This window comes from Rhinopithecus roxellana, chromosome 13, assembly GCF_007565055.1.
Source record: "Rhinopithecus roxellana isolate Shanxi Qingling chromosome 13, ASM756505v1, whole genome shotgun sequence".
In the NCBI taxonomy this organism is placed as follows: Eukaryota; Metazoa; Chordata; class Mammalia; order Primates; family Cercopithecidae; genus Rhinopithecus; species Rhinopithecus roxellana.
The window spans coordinates 58795245-58810252 of NC_044561.1; the positions used below are offsets into that span (position 1 = coordinate 58795245).

Genomic DNA, 15008 nt, shown 5'->3' on the forward strand with positions numbered 1-15008 from the left:
ATATTCAGATAGAACCCAACTGGGCTGAATTTGACCACAGGTAATTTTGAAGCCAATGTTTTAATTTTATTTTTTATTTTTATTTTTAAAGACAGGGTCCCACTCTGTTACCCAGACTAGAGTGCAGCAGCGGCATCATCATAGCTCACTGCAGCCTCCACCTCCTGGGCTCAGGCGATCCTCCTGCCTCAGCCTCCTGAGTATCTGGGACTACAGGTGTGCACCACCAGGCCCAGATAAGTTTTGTGTTTTTTATAGACAGGGTCTTGCTTTGTTGCCCAGGCTGGTCTCGAACTCCTGGCTTCAACAGATCCTCCTGCCTCGGCCTCCCAAAATTCTGGGGTTACAGGCGTGAGCCACTATGCCTACCCTACTGTTTTTATCTTTAACAGCAACGTGTCTAAGCAGTGGAGGAAGGCAGGACTAGAAAGACTTCCCCTCCTCACTGCAAAAGGAACCAATGACAAGGGCAAGTTTACTTGTTTTAGTTCTGCAGAGGTATAGCATTTACTCCTGTCTAGTGCAGAGCACAGAGCCCTAAGGTCTGTGCTCAAAGAATCAAGTCCTACAGAATGTGCATGTGTATTTTAATATATATTTATATATATAATATATGTAAGTTTTTCTTGGATGTAGTGCATATGAAAATATAAGTCCAGAAAAACCCTGTTTATAAAATTTGCTGTGTTTCCCAGAGACTTTCAAGAATTCAGCCCAAATTTGCTTAGGGAAGGAGTCTTCCTATGAGTTACAGAAGGATTCTAGAAATCCCTGTTTTGGTGTTGATTGTGATGTGCAATTGTAGACTTTATTTTGCAGTGCCTTGGTAACTAGAGATTTCTTCTGCATATTCCCATCTTGGTTTTGTCTGTTTTCACTACATAGAATTTCTGGTTACTGCTGGTTGGGCGCGGTGGCTCATGCCTATAATTCCAGCACTTTGGGAGGCCGAGGCAGGCGGATCATGAGGTCGGGAGACCGAGACCATCCTGGCTAACACAGTGATACCCTGCCTCTACTAAAAATAAAAAAAAGCCGGGCGTGGTGGCAGGCGCCTATAATCCCAGGTACTTGGGAGGTTGAGGCAGGAAAATGGCGAACCTGGGAGGTGGAGCTTGCAGTGAGGCGAGATCGCGCCACTGCGATCCAGCCTGGGTGACAGAGCAAGACTCCATCTCAAAAGAAAAAAAAAGAGGCCGGGCGCGGTGGCTCAAGCCTGTAATCCCAGCACTTTGGGAGGCCGAAACGGGCGGATAACGAGGTCAGGAGATCGAGACCATCCTGGCTAACACGGTGAAACCCCATCTCTACTAAAAAATACAAAAAACTAGCCGGGCGAGGTGGCGGGCGCCTGTAGTCCCAGCTACTCGGGAGGCTGAGGCAGAAGAATGGCGTGAACCCGGGAGGCGGGGCTTGCAGTGAGCTGAGATCGGGCCACTGCACTCCAGCCCGGGCGACAGAGCAAGACTTCGTCTCAAAAATAAATAAATAAATAATAAAAAAGAAAAAAAAAAAAGAAAAAAAAAGAATTTCAAAGGCCGGGCGCGGTGGCTCAAGCCTGTAATCCCAGCACTTTGGGAGGCCGAGACGGGCGGATCACGAGGTCAGGAGATCGAGACCATCCTGGCTAACACGGTGAAACCCCGTCTCTACTAAAAAAAAAAAATACCAAAAAAAAAAAAAAAAAAAAAAAAAAAAGAATTTCTGGCTACTGCTGAACATACATATGGAATCAGTTAGGAGAAAAACCACCCAATTTTTAGCCATTGTATTGTGAGAAATTGATGCAGAAGTAGATTTGCAACTTTGTCAAATTGCATTTTAATTTCCTTTTCTTGTAGAGATAGACTCTTGCTGTGTCACCCAGGCTGGAGTGTAGTGGTGCTCACTGCAGCCTCAAACTCCTCAGCTCACGTGATCCTCCCACATTGGCCTCCCAAAATGCTGGGACTACGAGTGGAGCCACCACACCTAATCTTAATTTCCTTCTTCCTGGCAGGGTGAAAACATGCAAATCAGTCTGGAATTAGTTAAAAAGTAAAAGATATATAATTTTCTTAAACCTCACTATGAGATATTAGCCTAGAAACAAACCCCAGAACCTAGGATGATGTCTTCCAGCTCTAGGACATCCCAATCCATGGATCTCCTTAGCTTTTCTCCAGAACACTGGGTAGGTTCCAAACCAGTCCCTTAGTATAGAAGAGGGGCAAGAACATCGAGCCTTTCATGTCTTCAGTAGGTCCACATGACTATGAATGCAGCCCAGGAATCACATTTGTTCTAAACCACTTTGTTCTTCCTTCTTGACTGTCTTAGCCAAAGGATAGATGGGATGGGCTTTTGAGCCAGTTCAGGCATCCTGGGAGCGGTTAGGTTATACATGGCTTGGGATTTCCCTGGAGATTGCCTAAAGCTTAGAATACTCTTGGGGGTCATGATAAACTGAACTGGTGGCAGTCACGGGTGTGTTATTTGGAATGCAAGGGAGGGACTGAGCTCCTATTGACCATATTTTTTTTTTTTTTTTTTTTTTTTTTTGAGATGGATTTTCGCTCTTTTTGCCCAGGCTGGACTGCAATGGCGTCGTCTCTGCTCACTGCAACCTTGGCTTACTGGGTTCAAATAATTCTCCTGCCTCAGCCTCCTGAGTAGCTGGGGTTACAGGCATGCGCCACCATGCCCAGCTAATTTTGTAATTTTAGTAGAGATGGGGTTTCTCCATGTTGGTCAGGCTGGTCTCAAACTCCATGTTGGTCAGGCTGGTCTCCATGTTGGTCAGGCTGGTCACTGCACTCCAGCCTGGGTGGTGCAGCGAGACTCTGTCTCAAAAAAAAGAAAAGAAAAAAAAAAAGAAATCAGTTTTTTTTTTCTTTCTTTGAGATGGAGTTTCACTCTTGTTGCTGAGGCTGGAGAGAAATTGCACAATCTCGGCTCACTGCAACCACCACCTCCTGGATTCAAGCGATTCTCCTGCCTCAGCCTTCCAAGTAGCTGGGATTACAGGCATGCGCCACCACACCCGGCTAATTTTGTAATTTTAGTAGAGATGGGTTTTCTCCATGTTGGTCAGGCTGGTCTTGAACTCCTGACCTCAAGTGATCTGCCTGCCTTGGCCTCCCAAAGTGCTGGGATTACAGGCGTGAGCCACTGTGCACCGCCCAGAAAATATTTTTTAAATTGAAAATAAGAGCATACTCCACAAATCTTCTACTGGCTCCACTGTGGATTGAATTAGATGATTCTCCCTGTTGTTTGTGATGTGTCCAGTTATTTCTGGGCACCCTCCACCTCCCCAGGACACTGCCCATCTCCCCAACCCAGGGCCATTTCTCAACCCAGTGCTCCTTCTCCTACTAGGGGGGCGGACTTTCCAACATGAGCACCTACATTTAGCCATGGATGGGATCCACTTGCACTCTCTGAGGGGCTCAGGCAGATTCCTTCCTTAGGGAAGGGGGTCTGACATGTAATCACCCCATGCACTAAGTACACACTTCATGTGCGATCCGTCAGGATAACCCACACAACCTGCCAGTTCTTTGCTTGTAGTGGGTGCCCAATAAATGTTTGAATGTATAAAGAAAGCACTCAGATAAGCAGACATTTTAGAGCTCTCTGGGGATGAGAAAAGAGAGCGCTATGGGAGTGAGAATTAACTTGATTGACCATGGCTGGACCTGGCAAAGAACAATTCAGAAGTATTGGCCTCATAATTACCTTGTTCAGGCTGCGTAATCAATATTAAAAGTTCGCTGCTTCCACACAATTTTGCTAGGCTCTCCAACCCTGTGAGGATGTCAACAGTTGAAAAAGAAGAAATAATGAGCCCAGCCTGTATTTGCAGGGGAGTGTTAAAACTGCTAGTGGAGCAGGATAGTTTGCTAAACAGCCAGCTGAGAACTTTCCCAAACTGGTCGGCAGCAGCATTGCACACAGAAGTCCCTTCTTCATTGACACGGGGCTAATTCTAGCCACCAGCACTCCAGTGCTACGGGGCAGTTTTGTGGCCTTTTGCTATTGAATTTGCCAGATGTGTCCGAGACAGTCTCATGGGCAGAATATAAACAACAAACCAGTATAAAGAAGTCCACAGTGATTCTCCCCCTTCACGGAAGTCTTCTTTGGCTTGTTTTCTGACCCCTGTAAGTGCTCCTTGTACCACACTCCCTAAACCGCGCAGCTTCGGTTTTGCTGTTTTGTATTTGTTTCTCCTTCTCTGGTTGTTACATGCAAAAAGGTTGTGTTCATGCAGGGAGCAGGAATTGCAGTGGAGAGAATGCAGTGTGGAAAGCCAGGCTCAGTTACTTACCAGCCTTGCTACCTTAGCCAAACTCTGCTCTCTGAGCTGTAGTTTCCTTCCTCATCTGTGAACAGACTCCTACCAACTTTCCTCACGTGACTGTTTTGAGACTGAAATGATATTATAGGTATAGAAATAAATGTAAACGTAATATAAATGTATGAGGCCTGGTGCAGTGGCTCACGCCTGTAATCCCAGCACTTTAGGAGGCCAAGGCAGGTGGATCACCTGAGGTCAGGAGTTCAAGAGCAGCCTGGCCAAGATAGTGAAATCCCATCTCTACTAAAAATACAAAAAATAGCCAGGCGTGGTGGCACAGGCCTGTAATCTCAGCTACTCAGGAGGCTGAGGCGCAAGAATCACTTGAACTCAGGAGGCAGAGGTTGCAGTGAGCCGAGATTGTGCCACTGTACTCTAGTCTGGGTGACAGAGTGTGACCCTATCTCAAAAAAAATAAATAAATAAAAATAAAAATGAATAAGTAAATATATGAGATTATCTTTCGTCTGGCATGCAGTAGATTCTCAAGAAACTCAAGACAGTATCGCGTTGTGGAGTTACGGCGGGGGGCACTAGATGTCAGACCTCTGTGTGCACTCGGGCAGATCAGTTTCACTAAGCTCTCGTGTTTTCCTCAGGAGGGCAAAACGGTACTAATGGGAATAATAATGGAACATCACAGAGTTGATATGAGGGTGAAATGAAATAATGCAGGCAAAGCCCTTCCCAACAGTACCTAGTACATAGTGAGCACTTATTATGTAAGCTGTGGCTGCTCCTGCTGCAGCCAGCAGGGAGACAGGGAAATTTGTCAATAAGAAATGGGGGGGGGGGCGTGGTGGCTCCCGCCTATAATCTCAGCACTTTGGGAGGCTGAGGCGGGCAGATCATGAGGTCAAGAGATCAAGACCATCCTGGCCAACATGGTGAAATACAAAAATTAGCTGGGTGTGGTGGTGGATGTCTGTAGTCCCAGCTACTCGGGAGGCTGAGGCAGGAGAATCACTTGAACCCGGGAGGCAGAGGTTTCAGTGAGCTGAGATCATGCCACTGCACTTCACACTGGCAACAGAGTGAGGCTCCATCTCAAAAAAAAAAAAAAAAAGGAAGGCCAGGCACAGTGGTTCATGCCTGTAATCCCAGCACTTTGGGAGGCTGAGGTGGGCAGATCATGAGGTCAGGAGATTGAGACCACCCTGGCTAACACGGTGAAATCCTATCTCTACTAAAAACAAATGAAAAAATTAGCCAGGCGTAGTGGTGGGCGCCTGTAGTCCCAGCTACTCAGGAGGCTGAGGCAGGAAAATGGCGTGAACCTGGGAGGCGGAGCTTGCAGTGAGCCGAGCTGCGCCACTGCACTCCAGCCTGCGCAACAGAGTGGGCATCCAAAAAAAAAAAAAAAAAAAAAGAGACGGCATCCCAGACACCCTACATGATTTGGAAGCTGGTTGAGTGGGGGTGACCAGCTGTTGGGAAGTTGTGGGAAGTTGAAAAGTTCTGAAATAAAGAAGGTGGAGTTGAAGCTTGGTAGCCAAACTGTAAGCCTAGCAGGCCAGTGTAAAACTCTAAAACCGAGCAGACCCCAAGGAATGGTTAGAAAGTCTGAAATTTGGCTTGTAGTGAGCTTGAAAGCACAATTGGCCATGTGTGGTTGAATGGCGTGTCACAGACTGAGTTAGGGACAAGCACTTTTGCAGCTCTCGGGAGGGGTGAGCAGTGGGGTTTGTTGCTGAAGGCAGGAATTGTGGATAGCTCATTGGGTGGATGAATTATTAATCGAAGCTTTGATTATGAGAAGGAAGGGAGAAGTAAGAGAAAGGGATGCCTCTTGGAGAAGTAGAAATTATGAACTACTTGGAGGTGGGGGGCTCCACATATAACAAGAATATTCTTCTCTAAGAGATGAGGGACCCAGAAAGCAGACTGGCTTCGCCTTTACCAAAGGTGGGGTCGATACTGTTGCTGAAAGTAGGTGTCAGAGGGTCTATCCACTTTCAACTAAAGTTCTTTTTTTTTTTGAGATGGAGTCTCGCTCGTCACCCAGGCTGGAGTACAGTGGCACGCTCTTGGCTCACTGCAAGCTCTGCCTCCTGGGTTCACGCCATTCTCCTGCCTCAGCCACCTGAGTACCTGGGACTACAGGCGCCTGCCACCACGCCTGGCTGATTTTGTTTTTGTATTTTTAGTAGAGACCGGGTTTCACCGTGCTAGCCAGGATAGTCTCGATCTCCTGACCTTGTGATCTGCCTGCCTTGGCCTCCCAAAGTGCTGGGATTACAGGCATGAGCCACCGCGCCAGGCCTAAAGTTCTTTAAGATGGTGGATTGTGCCCAAAGTTGAAGAATATTTGTAGGTATTGCTATTCCCGTGCAAAGGATGGTAGGATCCCACATGAAGTGAGTGAAGGCTGTGAGACACCAAGTGCAGTCCAGTATCCTTACTGGACCAGATGATGAAACTGAGGCCGAGGGTTGGACTTACCTGCTCAAGGTCATACAGATATATTTGGTTCAATTCGCTCTATGTTTTCTTTGTCTTTTAGTTTTTTAGACAGCATCTTGCTCTGTTGTCCAGGCTGGAGTGCAATGGCACGATCTGCGCTCAGTTCAACCTCTGCCTCCTGGGTTCAAGCGATTCTCCTGCCTCAGCCTCCTAAGTAGCTGAGATTACAGGCGCGTGCCACCATGCCTGGCTATTTTTGTATTTTTAGTAGAGACGGGGTTTCACCATGTTGGTCAGGCTGGCCTCAAACTCCTGACCTTGTGATCCACCCACCTCAGCCTCCCAGAGTGCTGGGATTACAGGCGTAAGCCACCACACCCGGCCTCTGCTCTATATTTTCTCTTAGCTCCTTCCTCCAAAAATCTGAAATTTCCCCTAACCTCTTTGCTTCCCATCTGAACAGTGTCAGAATGAAAATTCTAGTTTCATTTTGTGGCAGCTAAGAGCAACAGACAAGTCTCCTTTATTATTATTTTTTATTTCTTTAGATGGAGTCTTGCCCTGTTGCCCAGGCTGGAGTGCAGTGGCACCATCTCGGCTCACTGCAACCTCTGCCTCCCTGGTTCAAGTGATTCTCCTGCCTCAGCCTTCAGAGTAGCTGGGACTACAGGCCCGTGCAACCACGCCCGGCTAATTTTTGTATTTTCAGTACAGACAGGGTTTCATCACGTTGGCCAGTCTGGTCTTGAACTCTTGACCTCAAGTCATCCGCCCGCTGCAGGCTCCCCAAAGTGTTGGGATTACGGGCGTGAGCCACCACGCCCGGCCGACAAGTCCCCTTTAAATACATCCTCTCTTCTCTCCGCTGGCAGGCTTTGATATGCCCACCGGGTTTCTCCATTGGCCACTTCATGTGGCTTCTCGCCCCTTCCAAGATTCCCAACCAATCACCTCTTTCCCGTCTCCCGTTGGGCTTTGAGGAATGTACCATATGGACCCTGCGGGGGGAAGGAGAGGATGAAGGGCGTGGCGACAGCTTATTTCTTTTCCTTTTGCGCATATCCCGTGAGATTCTGGCAAGGCCAGCGTGCAGTTAGCAACGGGGTCCCTGAGGACGGGGTCGCGTGCCAGTTTTCGAGGTGCGCTGAGATCTCTCGCCCCCGAGGCTGGGGTCCTGTGGTCCGGCCCGAGGGCCGCAACCCCCGCCCTTCCATGTGCCCGCCCATCCCCCGGCTGCGCCGCTGCTCCGGCTGCTGCTTACCAAGCCGGACACCGGAGCTGCGGGACAGGGCAGCACTGGCCGACCACGGTGACGCCGGCCCTGAGGGACACCGCAGCATGAGGCAGAGGTAAGGACGGGGATTCGGGACTCCAACCGCCCCCGGGGAGCCGCATCGTGCTCGCGCCCGAGCTCGGGGTCTCGGGCCCCGGGCTGGCCCCGGCAGGCGGCTCTGGAGCGGGTGGCCCCGCGAGCGGACGCGCGCCGAGCCTCCCGCCGGGGCAGCGCTGAGGCCGGGACCCGCCGCGGCGCGGGCGCCTCCTTCCGGCGGCGCTTATAGCCCTGCGCCCGGCCGGCGGGCCGCGAGGAAGCCCCCGCCCCGCGTTCCCGTGTGGTCGCCTCCCGCCGGAGGATGCGCGGCCAGTTGCGCTGGCGGGTTCCGAGTTCCCGGGCAGCAGGCACGGGGAACCACGGGGACGTTGCCCGCGTCAGGCGGGAGGCGGAGGGAGGGTGCTTAGCCCGGCGCTGGATGGGGGGATTTTTGGGGCGGGGGAGGTCTCTGTCTTTACCGGAGTCCGCAGGCTCGGGGCCGAGGCTCCCTGGGGTCCTTCCTCCGCGGCCCGGTCCCCGGGGCCTTCGCGTCCCGCTGCCCCGGCCTGGCGCTGGCGTGCGCCAGGGGTGGTGGGCTCCTGCGACCCTGGCAGGTAGGTGGCTGAGAGGACCCTGGCGCGCCTTCCTATTTGTGGGGGCGGTGGGTGCGGTCGGGCAATGGCAGCCGCCTGCGCCTCTGGTCTCAGTGACACCCCTTCGCTAGCTGCCTTCGGAGGGGACCGCACTCTTGGAGGTCTCCGGGGCACATTGGAAATTCCCAACTTTAAAACCACCTTGAGGAGCCCTACATGGAGTCGGGCTTGCCTGGCCTAGCAGAAAGCCGGCTGCAGCCAGAGCCTCCGCCTGGCATGGGGCACTGGTGAGCCGCCACCCCACGTGCTCAGTGGTTTGCGGGGAAGAAGGGGTCTGGCAGGCCCCTCAGGCAAGGCCTCTGTGCCGCATCCCGTTAAGGGGTGGGGACCAGCCCCATATCTTGGCTGATTTTCCTGACTCCGAATGCAGAGAAAGTATGTCCAAGAGTTCAAACCACATTTGTGTTCTTTTAATGGTGTTTAGTGCAGATGTTAACTGTGATTTATGTGAAACGGGTTGATGCAGAGGAATGAAGGTCAACTGTGGACAGGTGGACAGCTTTTGTTTGTTTGTTTTTTCCCTAAGCTTCTTTTTAGTGGGATGTGCATGGAGAGAATGACATTTGAATATCGGGCCACCAATGTGTATTTGGCCCCATCTGACAGTTTGCTCCACAGACAGTCGTTGTACCCCAGGAATGAGGATGAACTAGGTTTTAAGCTGAGAAAGACATCTTCCTACAGTCGCTGCCGCCTGCGGGAAAGCCCCGCCTTCTGGTTCCCTGGCCGCACACAGGCCAGTTCACTGTGGTTGCCTTCTCCGTGAGCACATCTCTGCATCCCTCTCAGGGGATGCCCTGCATTCCGTATGTGATTGCCAGATGTACTTCTCAGGTCAGAAACCCGGCCCCAGATTATGCGAGTCCTGTAGTGAGTTCTTGTGCTCCAGGTTTTAAAAGTTTAAAGTCTTTTTGATAGTGTATTCAATAGCATGAGCCAATTGTATAGTTATAGGAAAGACTTGGTTTGGGTGTTCCTCCTATAAAGGATGTTTCGGAACTTAGACCTGGTTCCTCAGTCAAGGCTGTTTATTTGTGTTTACGACGCTAACATTTGAAACGTGTTAAACTGGACTGCATATTGTGATTCTTCCCCCCACCCCCCGACCTGGGATGATCCTGTTCTGTGATGGTTATTCCATGGTGTTACTAGGTGTGGAAGAGAAAATGGGCTTTGGAAATAATGTATGTGATGAACTTAGCACAGTCCTTGGCACATAGCAGATGTTCAACAAGGTAATTTTTCCCCTCTTCCTTGGGTTGGAGAGACCCGGAGATGATGAAATTGGATGCAGTTTTGGTTGCATGCCTGTTTTTAAATTAGGGAGATGAGGTGCCCCCCATTCCTCCTCCCACTCAAACTTCCAGCTCTCCAGACATTTCGGTGGTAGATTAAAAATGAAACTCACGTCTTGGACCTAGAAGTAAAAATAAGGAAAAATTGAGCTCTTCCTCCTGGATCATGCGTTGCACTTTAAAGGAAGGATGGCACGTGCCTTGGAAGAGTGGAGCACCATTCAGTACAGAAGAGCAGAGGGTCAAAGTGGACCCTTTCTTGTGTCTGTCGAGTAGTCCTGCAGGTGAGGATTTTGGTTGTCGTTGGTTTCACATGTCCAGGTGGAACCAGATGAATCACCTAATTTCTCTTGGCATTGGCATCTGAGAAGTGGCCCAGGGTGGTCGAAGCCTGACCATTGGCAGAGTGCTAGCTTTGCTGGGCCGGGCCTCTGAACTGGGATCTGCTGGGAGCAGCCATTTGCCTACTCCAGCTTGTAGCAGATTTCATGTGAACAGACCAAAGGGCCATCAAATCTAATGTTCTAGAAAAAGTAAGAGTCATCACTGACTTATTTTTGTTCCATGATATTATGGGACCTGGCATTTTAATAATAATTATGCTCTGGGCCCAGCGCAGTGGCTCACGCCTGTAATCCCAGCACTTTTGGAAGCCGAGGCGGGCGTATCACGAGGTCAGAAGTTCAAGACTAGCCTGGCCAACATAGTGAAACCCCGTTTCTACTAAAAATACAAAAATTAGCTGGCCATGATGTTGCGTGCCTGTAATTCCAGCTACTGGGGAGGCTGAGGCAGAGCTGCTTAACCGGGAATCGGGAGGTGGAAGTTGCAGTGAGCTGAGATCATGCCACTGCTCTCCAGCCTGGGCTACAGAGTGAGACTTCATCTCAAAAAAAAAAAAGAAATATGTATATATATATATAAAATTATTATTATTATTATTATGCTCTGGATTTACTACTTGTTGCTTTTTATTTGAGGAAGTGAAAACTTTTTCGTGACCTGTTATCTAATTGATTCTTACTCATCTCTGAAGTCGTCAAAGTTTAGTAGGGTCTGTTATTCCCATTTTATAGGCAAAGAAATGGAGGTGACATGATTTGCTTTAAGTTGCAAATGAGTTGGTCCTTGAAGTGGGATTTGAATTGGGTTTTTCTTCCTTTTTTTTTTTTTTTTTTTGAGACAGTCTCTTGCTCTGTTGTGCCCAGGCTGGAGTGCAGTGGCGTGATCTTGGCTCGTGCACTCTGCCTCCTGGGTTCAAGCAATTCTCCTGCCTCAGCCTCCCAAGTAGCTGGGACTACAGGCGCCTGTCACCACACCCAGCTAATTTTTTGTATTTTTAGTAGAGATAGGGTTTCACCATGTTGGTCAGGCTGGTCTTGAACTCCTGACCTCAGGTGATCTGCCCACCTTGGCCTTCCAAAGTCCTGAGATTACAGGTATGAGCCACTGCGCCCGGCCCAGGTTTTCCTTCTGAAGTTTCACTTCACTGGTACCTTTAGGGGGAGAAAAATCCACACATCTTTTTCTTTTTTCTTTTCTTTCTTTTTTTTGGAAGCGGAAGGATTGAAAGATCCCAGATCATTGTGCTTTTCTGATGACTAGATAGTGGATGATAGTTAACATTTATTGAGTGTTTATCTGCAGGAATCTGTGTTAGGTGCTGCATAGACATTACCTCGTTTATTCCTCACAACAACGTTCAATGTAGAACTTACTATCCCCAGTTTTGCACATGACAAGGTTTTGTGAGGTCCTAGGTCAATGGAGTGATAGTGAGTGACAAAGCCTTGAGAAGACTGGGCTCAATCCTGGACTTTCTGATTCCAGAGTGTGTGCCCCTCCTAACCCGTGTGCTAATGGGCCTTAGGGATGACTAATGGGCAAGTCTGAGAGCCCCAACGCCTACTGCTGCCACCACCCCAGGTCTGATGGGTGGTGGGGGTTGGACGGAGCTTTATGTTATGTTCTATTGCAGTACAGTTTTCACGCCCTGGTCTTTTCCTTTGCTAGAAGCATTCATCTAGCCAGGTAAGGGTCATTACTTTAGAAAAAATAATCAGAGCTGAGAAAACATCTGCATTTGCAGAGAATGAAGTATTTGATAAGACCAGATGGGCTGGCGCAGTGGCTCATGCCTGTAATCCCAACACTTTGGGAAGTTGAGGTGGGCAGATTGCTTGAGGCCAGTAGTTTGAGAGCAGCCTGGGCAACATAGCTAAACCCTATCTCTACAAAAAGTACAAAAATTAGCTGGGCATGGTGGTGTGCACCTGTGATCCCAGCTATTCTGGAGGCTGAGGTGGGAGGATTGCCTGAGCTCAGGAGGCCGAGGTTGCAGTGAGCCAAGATCACACCACTGCACTCCAGCACTCCAACCTGGTGACAAAACAAGACTCTGTCTCAAAAACAAACAAACAAACAAACAAAAAACTAGATGGGAGATTAGGGACAGAGAGAATCAGAGAATCAAAGAGAATCAAAGTGGTTTGTGGACAGAGGAAATTAGTGATACTGATACCCAGAGACCATCTTTAGTGTCCAGGCCATTTTGCTTAAGCTGCTGGTGAAATTGTGAAACTGGAGGCACTTGTGCTAAAATCTGTGCAGTAAATAAGGCTCTCAGGTTATACTTTAGGTGGCAGAGTTGAAAATCTGATTCCTTTGTGGTCTTTAGCTTCTAATGTACTTTAATGCAGTACATTGTGGGCATGGTAGGAATGTGGTTCAGAAATTTACCTAAACTCTGTGGACTTCCCCTTCTCTCCAGCCACGCACTCTGTCATCTTTGGTCCCACTCTTCAGAATTCAACTCTGATCCCATGGAGTTGGGGGGTGATGGGTGGTGTCAGACACTCAAGCGCTTGGGTTGCTCCGGTGGAGAGCCTCAGTAGTACATGACTTGCTGTTTTCTTGGAGGTGGGCTTTAGTCATCTCTAGCTATAAAGGCACCACTATCAAGAAACTGGGAGGAATGACCAGGAAACTGTCACCCCAAACCCTGCAGTTGGTTGCAATTTTTTTTTTTAATTGAGATAGTATGTCACTCTGCCGCCTATGCTGGAGTGCAGTGGTGCGATCATGGTTCACTGCCACCTTGACTGCCTGAGCAGCTGGGACTACAGGCGTGTACCACCAAGCCTAGCTAATTTTAAAAATTTTTTGTAGAAATGCGGTTTTGTGACATTGCCCAGGCTGGTCTCGAGCTCCTGGGCTCAAACCGTTTGCCTGCCTCTGCCTCTCAAAGTGCTGGGATTACAGGCGTGAGCTACCACGCCTGGCCTGTTGACTTTTTCTCATTGACGAGTTCAACAGAGGAGAGATGATTGCCATAGTTTTAAAAAAGAAAGATGCCAGGTATGGTGGCTCACACCTGTAATCCCAGCACTTTGAGAGGCTGAGGCGAGCAGATCACCTGAGGTCAGGAGTTCCAGACCAACCTGGCCAACATGGTGAAACCCTTTCTCTACAAAAAAATACAAAAATTACCCGGCTGTGAGTGTTGCACACCTGTAGTGCCAACTACTCAGGAGCATGAGGTAGGTGGGTCATTTGAGCCTGGGAGGCCAAGGCTGCAGGGAACGGAGATTTACCACTGCATTGCAGCCTTGGTGCCAGAGCAAGACCCTGCTGTCTCAAAAAAAAATTAAAAGAAAAGGCTGAGTGCAATGGCTCACGTCTGTAATCCCAGCACTTTGAGAGGCTAAGGTAGGAGTATTGCTTGAGGCCAGGAGTTTGAGACCAGCCTGTGCAACACAGTGAGACCCTATCTCTACAAAAATTTAAAAAATTAGCCTGGTATGATGGTGTACACCTATAGTCCCAGCTGCTCAGAAGACTGAGGTGGGAGGATCACTTGAGGCCAGGAGTTCGAAGCTGCAGTGAGCTATAATCACACCACTACATTCCAGTCTGGATGACAGTGAGACCCTGTCTCTTGAAAGAAAAAAGAAAGGGAAGACAGAAATCAGATTAAAGAAGAGAGAAGAAGTGAGACTGTTGGCTTATACCTTGATGAAAAGTGGAAGTGGAGGGCAAGAGCTTCTGCTAAGTAGTGAGTACCTTGGCAAGGACAACAGTATCTTTTTGGTGTTCTGTTAGGCCGTGCCTCTCTAGCACCCGGCTGAGTGCACATGTGTTACGTGTGAGGGAATCTAGCAGAGGAGTCTTCCTGCATTAGGCACATCTGCAGGTGTCTGTTGAATTGTTTATCTGCTGAAAGATTCAGTCTGGTTAACTCTGACAGGAGATTCGGTCTGGTTAACTCTGGCAGGAGAGGGATGAACAGCACAGCCATGTGGTTAACTAGTAGCTTTAATGGACTTTTCCTATGTAAAGGTGAAATGAAACCTTAGTGGGTGCCAGCCTTCTCCTCTCTCCTGCCCATGCTTCTTCTTCTTCTTTTTTTTTTTTTTTGGAGACAGGGTCTTTCTCTGTGGCCCTGGCTGGAGTGGTATGATCTTGGCTCACTGCAGCCTTAACCTTCTGGGCCCAGGCCATCCCCCAACCTCAGCCTCCTGAGTAGCTGGGACTACAGGCCTACACCACCACACCTGACTAATTTTTAAATTTTGTGTAGAGACAAGCTCTTCCTGTGTTGCCTAGTTTGGTTTTGAACTCCTGGACTCAAGCGATCCTTCTGCCTTAACCTCTTAAAGTGCTGGGATTATGGGCACGAACCACTGTGACCAGCCCCCTGTCTCTTTTCGGTTGCCAGTTGAAGTCTGGAGGTGGCATGGGTCCCGGGAGGCCGGTGCCAGTGTTGGAAGCTTGGGAAGAGAGGAGGAGCAGCTTGGTCGGGGGGGGGGGGGGGGGAAGATGCAGAGTGCTCACTCGTGGCACCTGCAGCCCCTGGGGGAATGGCAGCTACCCTTTAGCATGGACTGTCCCCAGCCCACAGAAAGTCAGCTTACAAAGGTTCTAGCATATTCCTCCCTCCTCCACCAACAAAGCTCCTTGTTGTGGCTGAGAATTGTCGGGCTGTGAGGGGACAGGGACGGGGTGGG

The 15008-nt window shown here is 49.3% G+C and overlaps 1 protein-coding gene across 8 annotated transcripts in view; it reads left to right on the plus strand.

The window, feature by feature from the left end:
* MICAL3 (microtubule associated monooxygenase, calponin and LIM domain containing 3) overlaps window positions 1–15008 on the plus strand; it is a 233429-nt gene that overhangs the window by 14490 nt on the left and 203931 nt on the right. For 6 of the 8 annotated variants that reach the window (XM_030915881.1, XM_030915882.1, XM_030915884.1 and 3 more), the window contains exon 1: window positions 7897–8094. The exons of 1 other annotated variant lie outside the window; for it this stretch is intronic. The gene's annotated coding sequence lies outside the window, so the exon portion shown is untranslated. Of the gene's footprint in view, window positions 1–7896; window positions 8095–15008 lie in introns of those variants that run through there. One more of the 8 variants, XM_030915885.1, reaches the window with a different exon arrangement.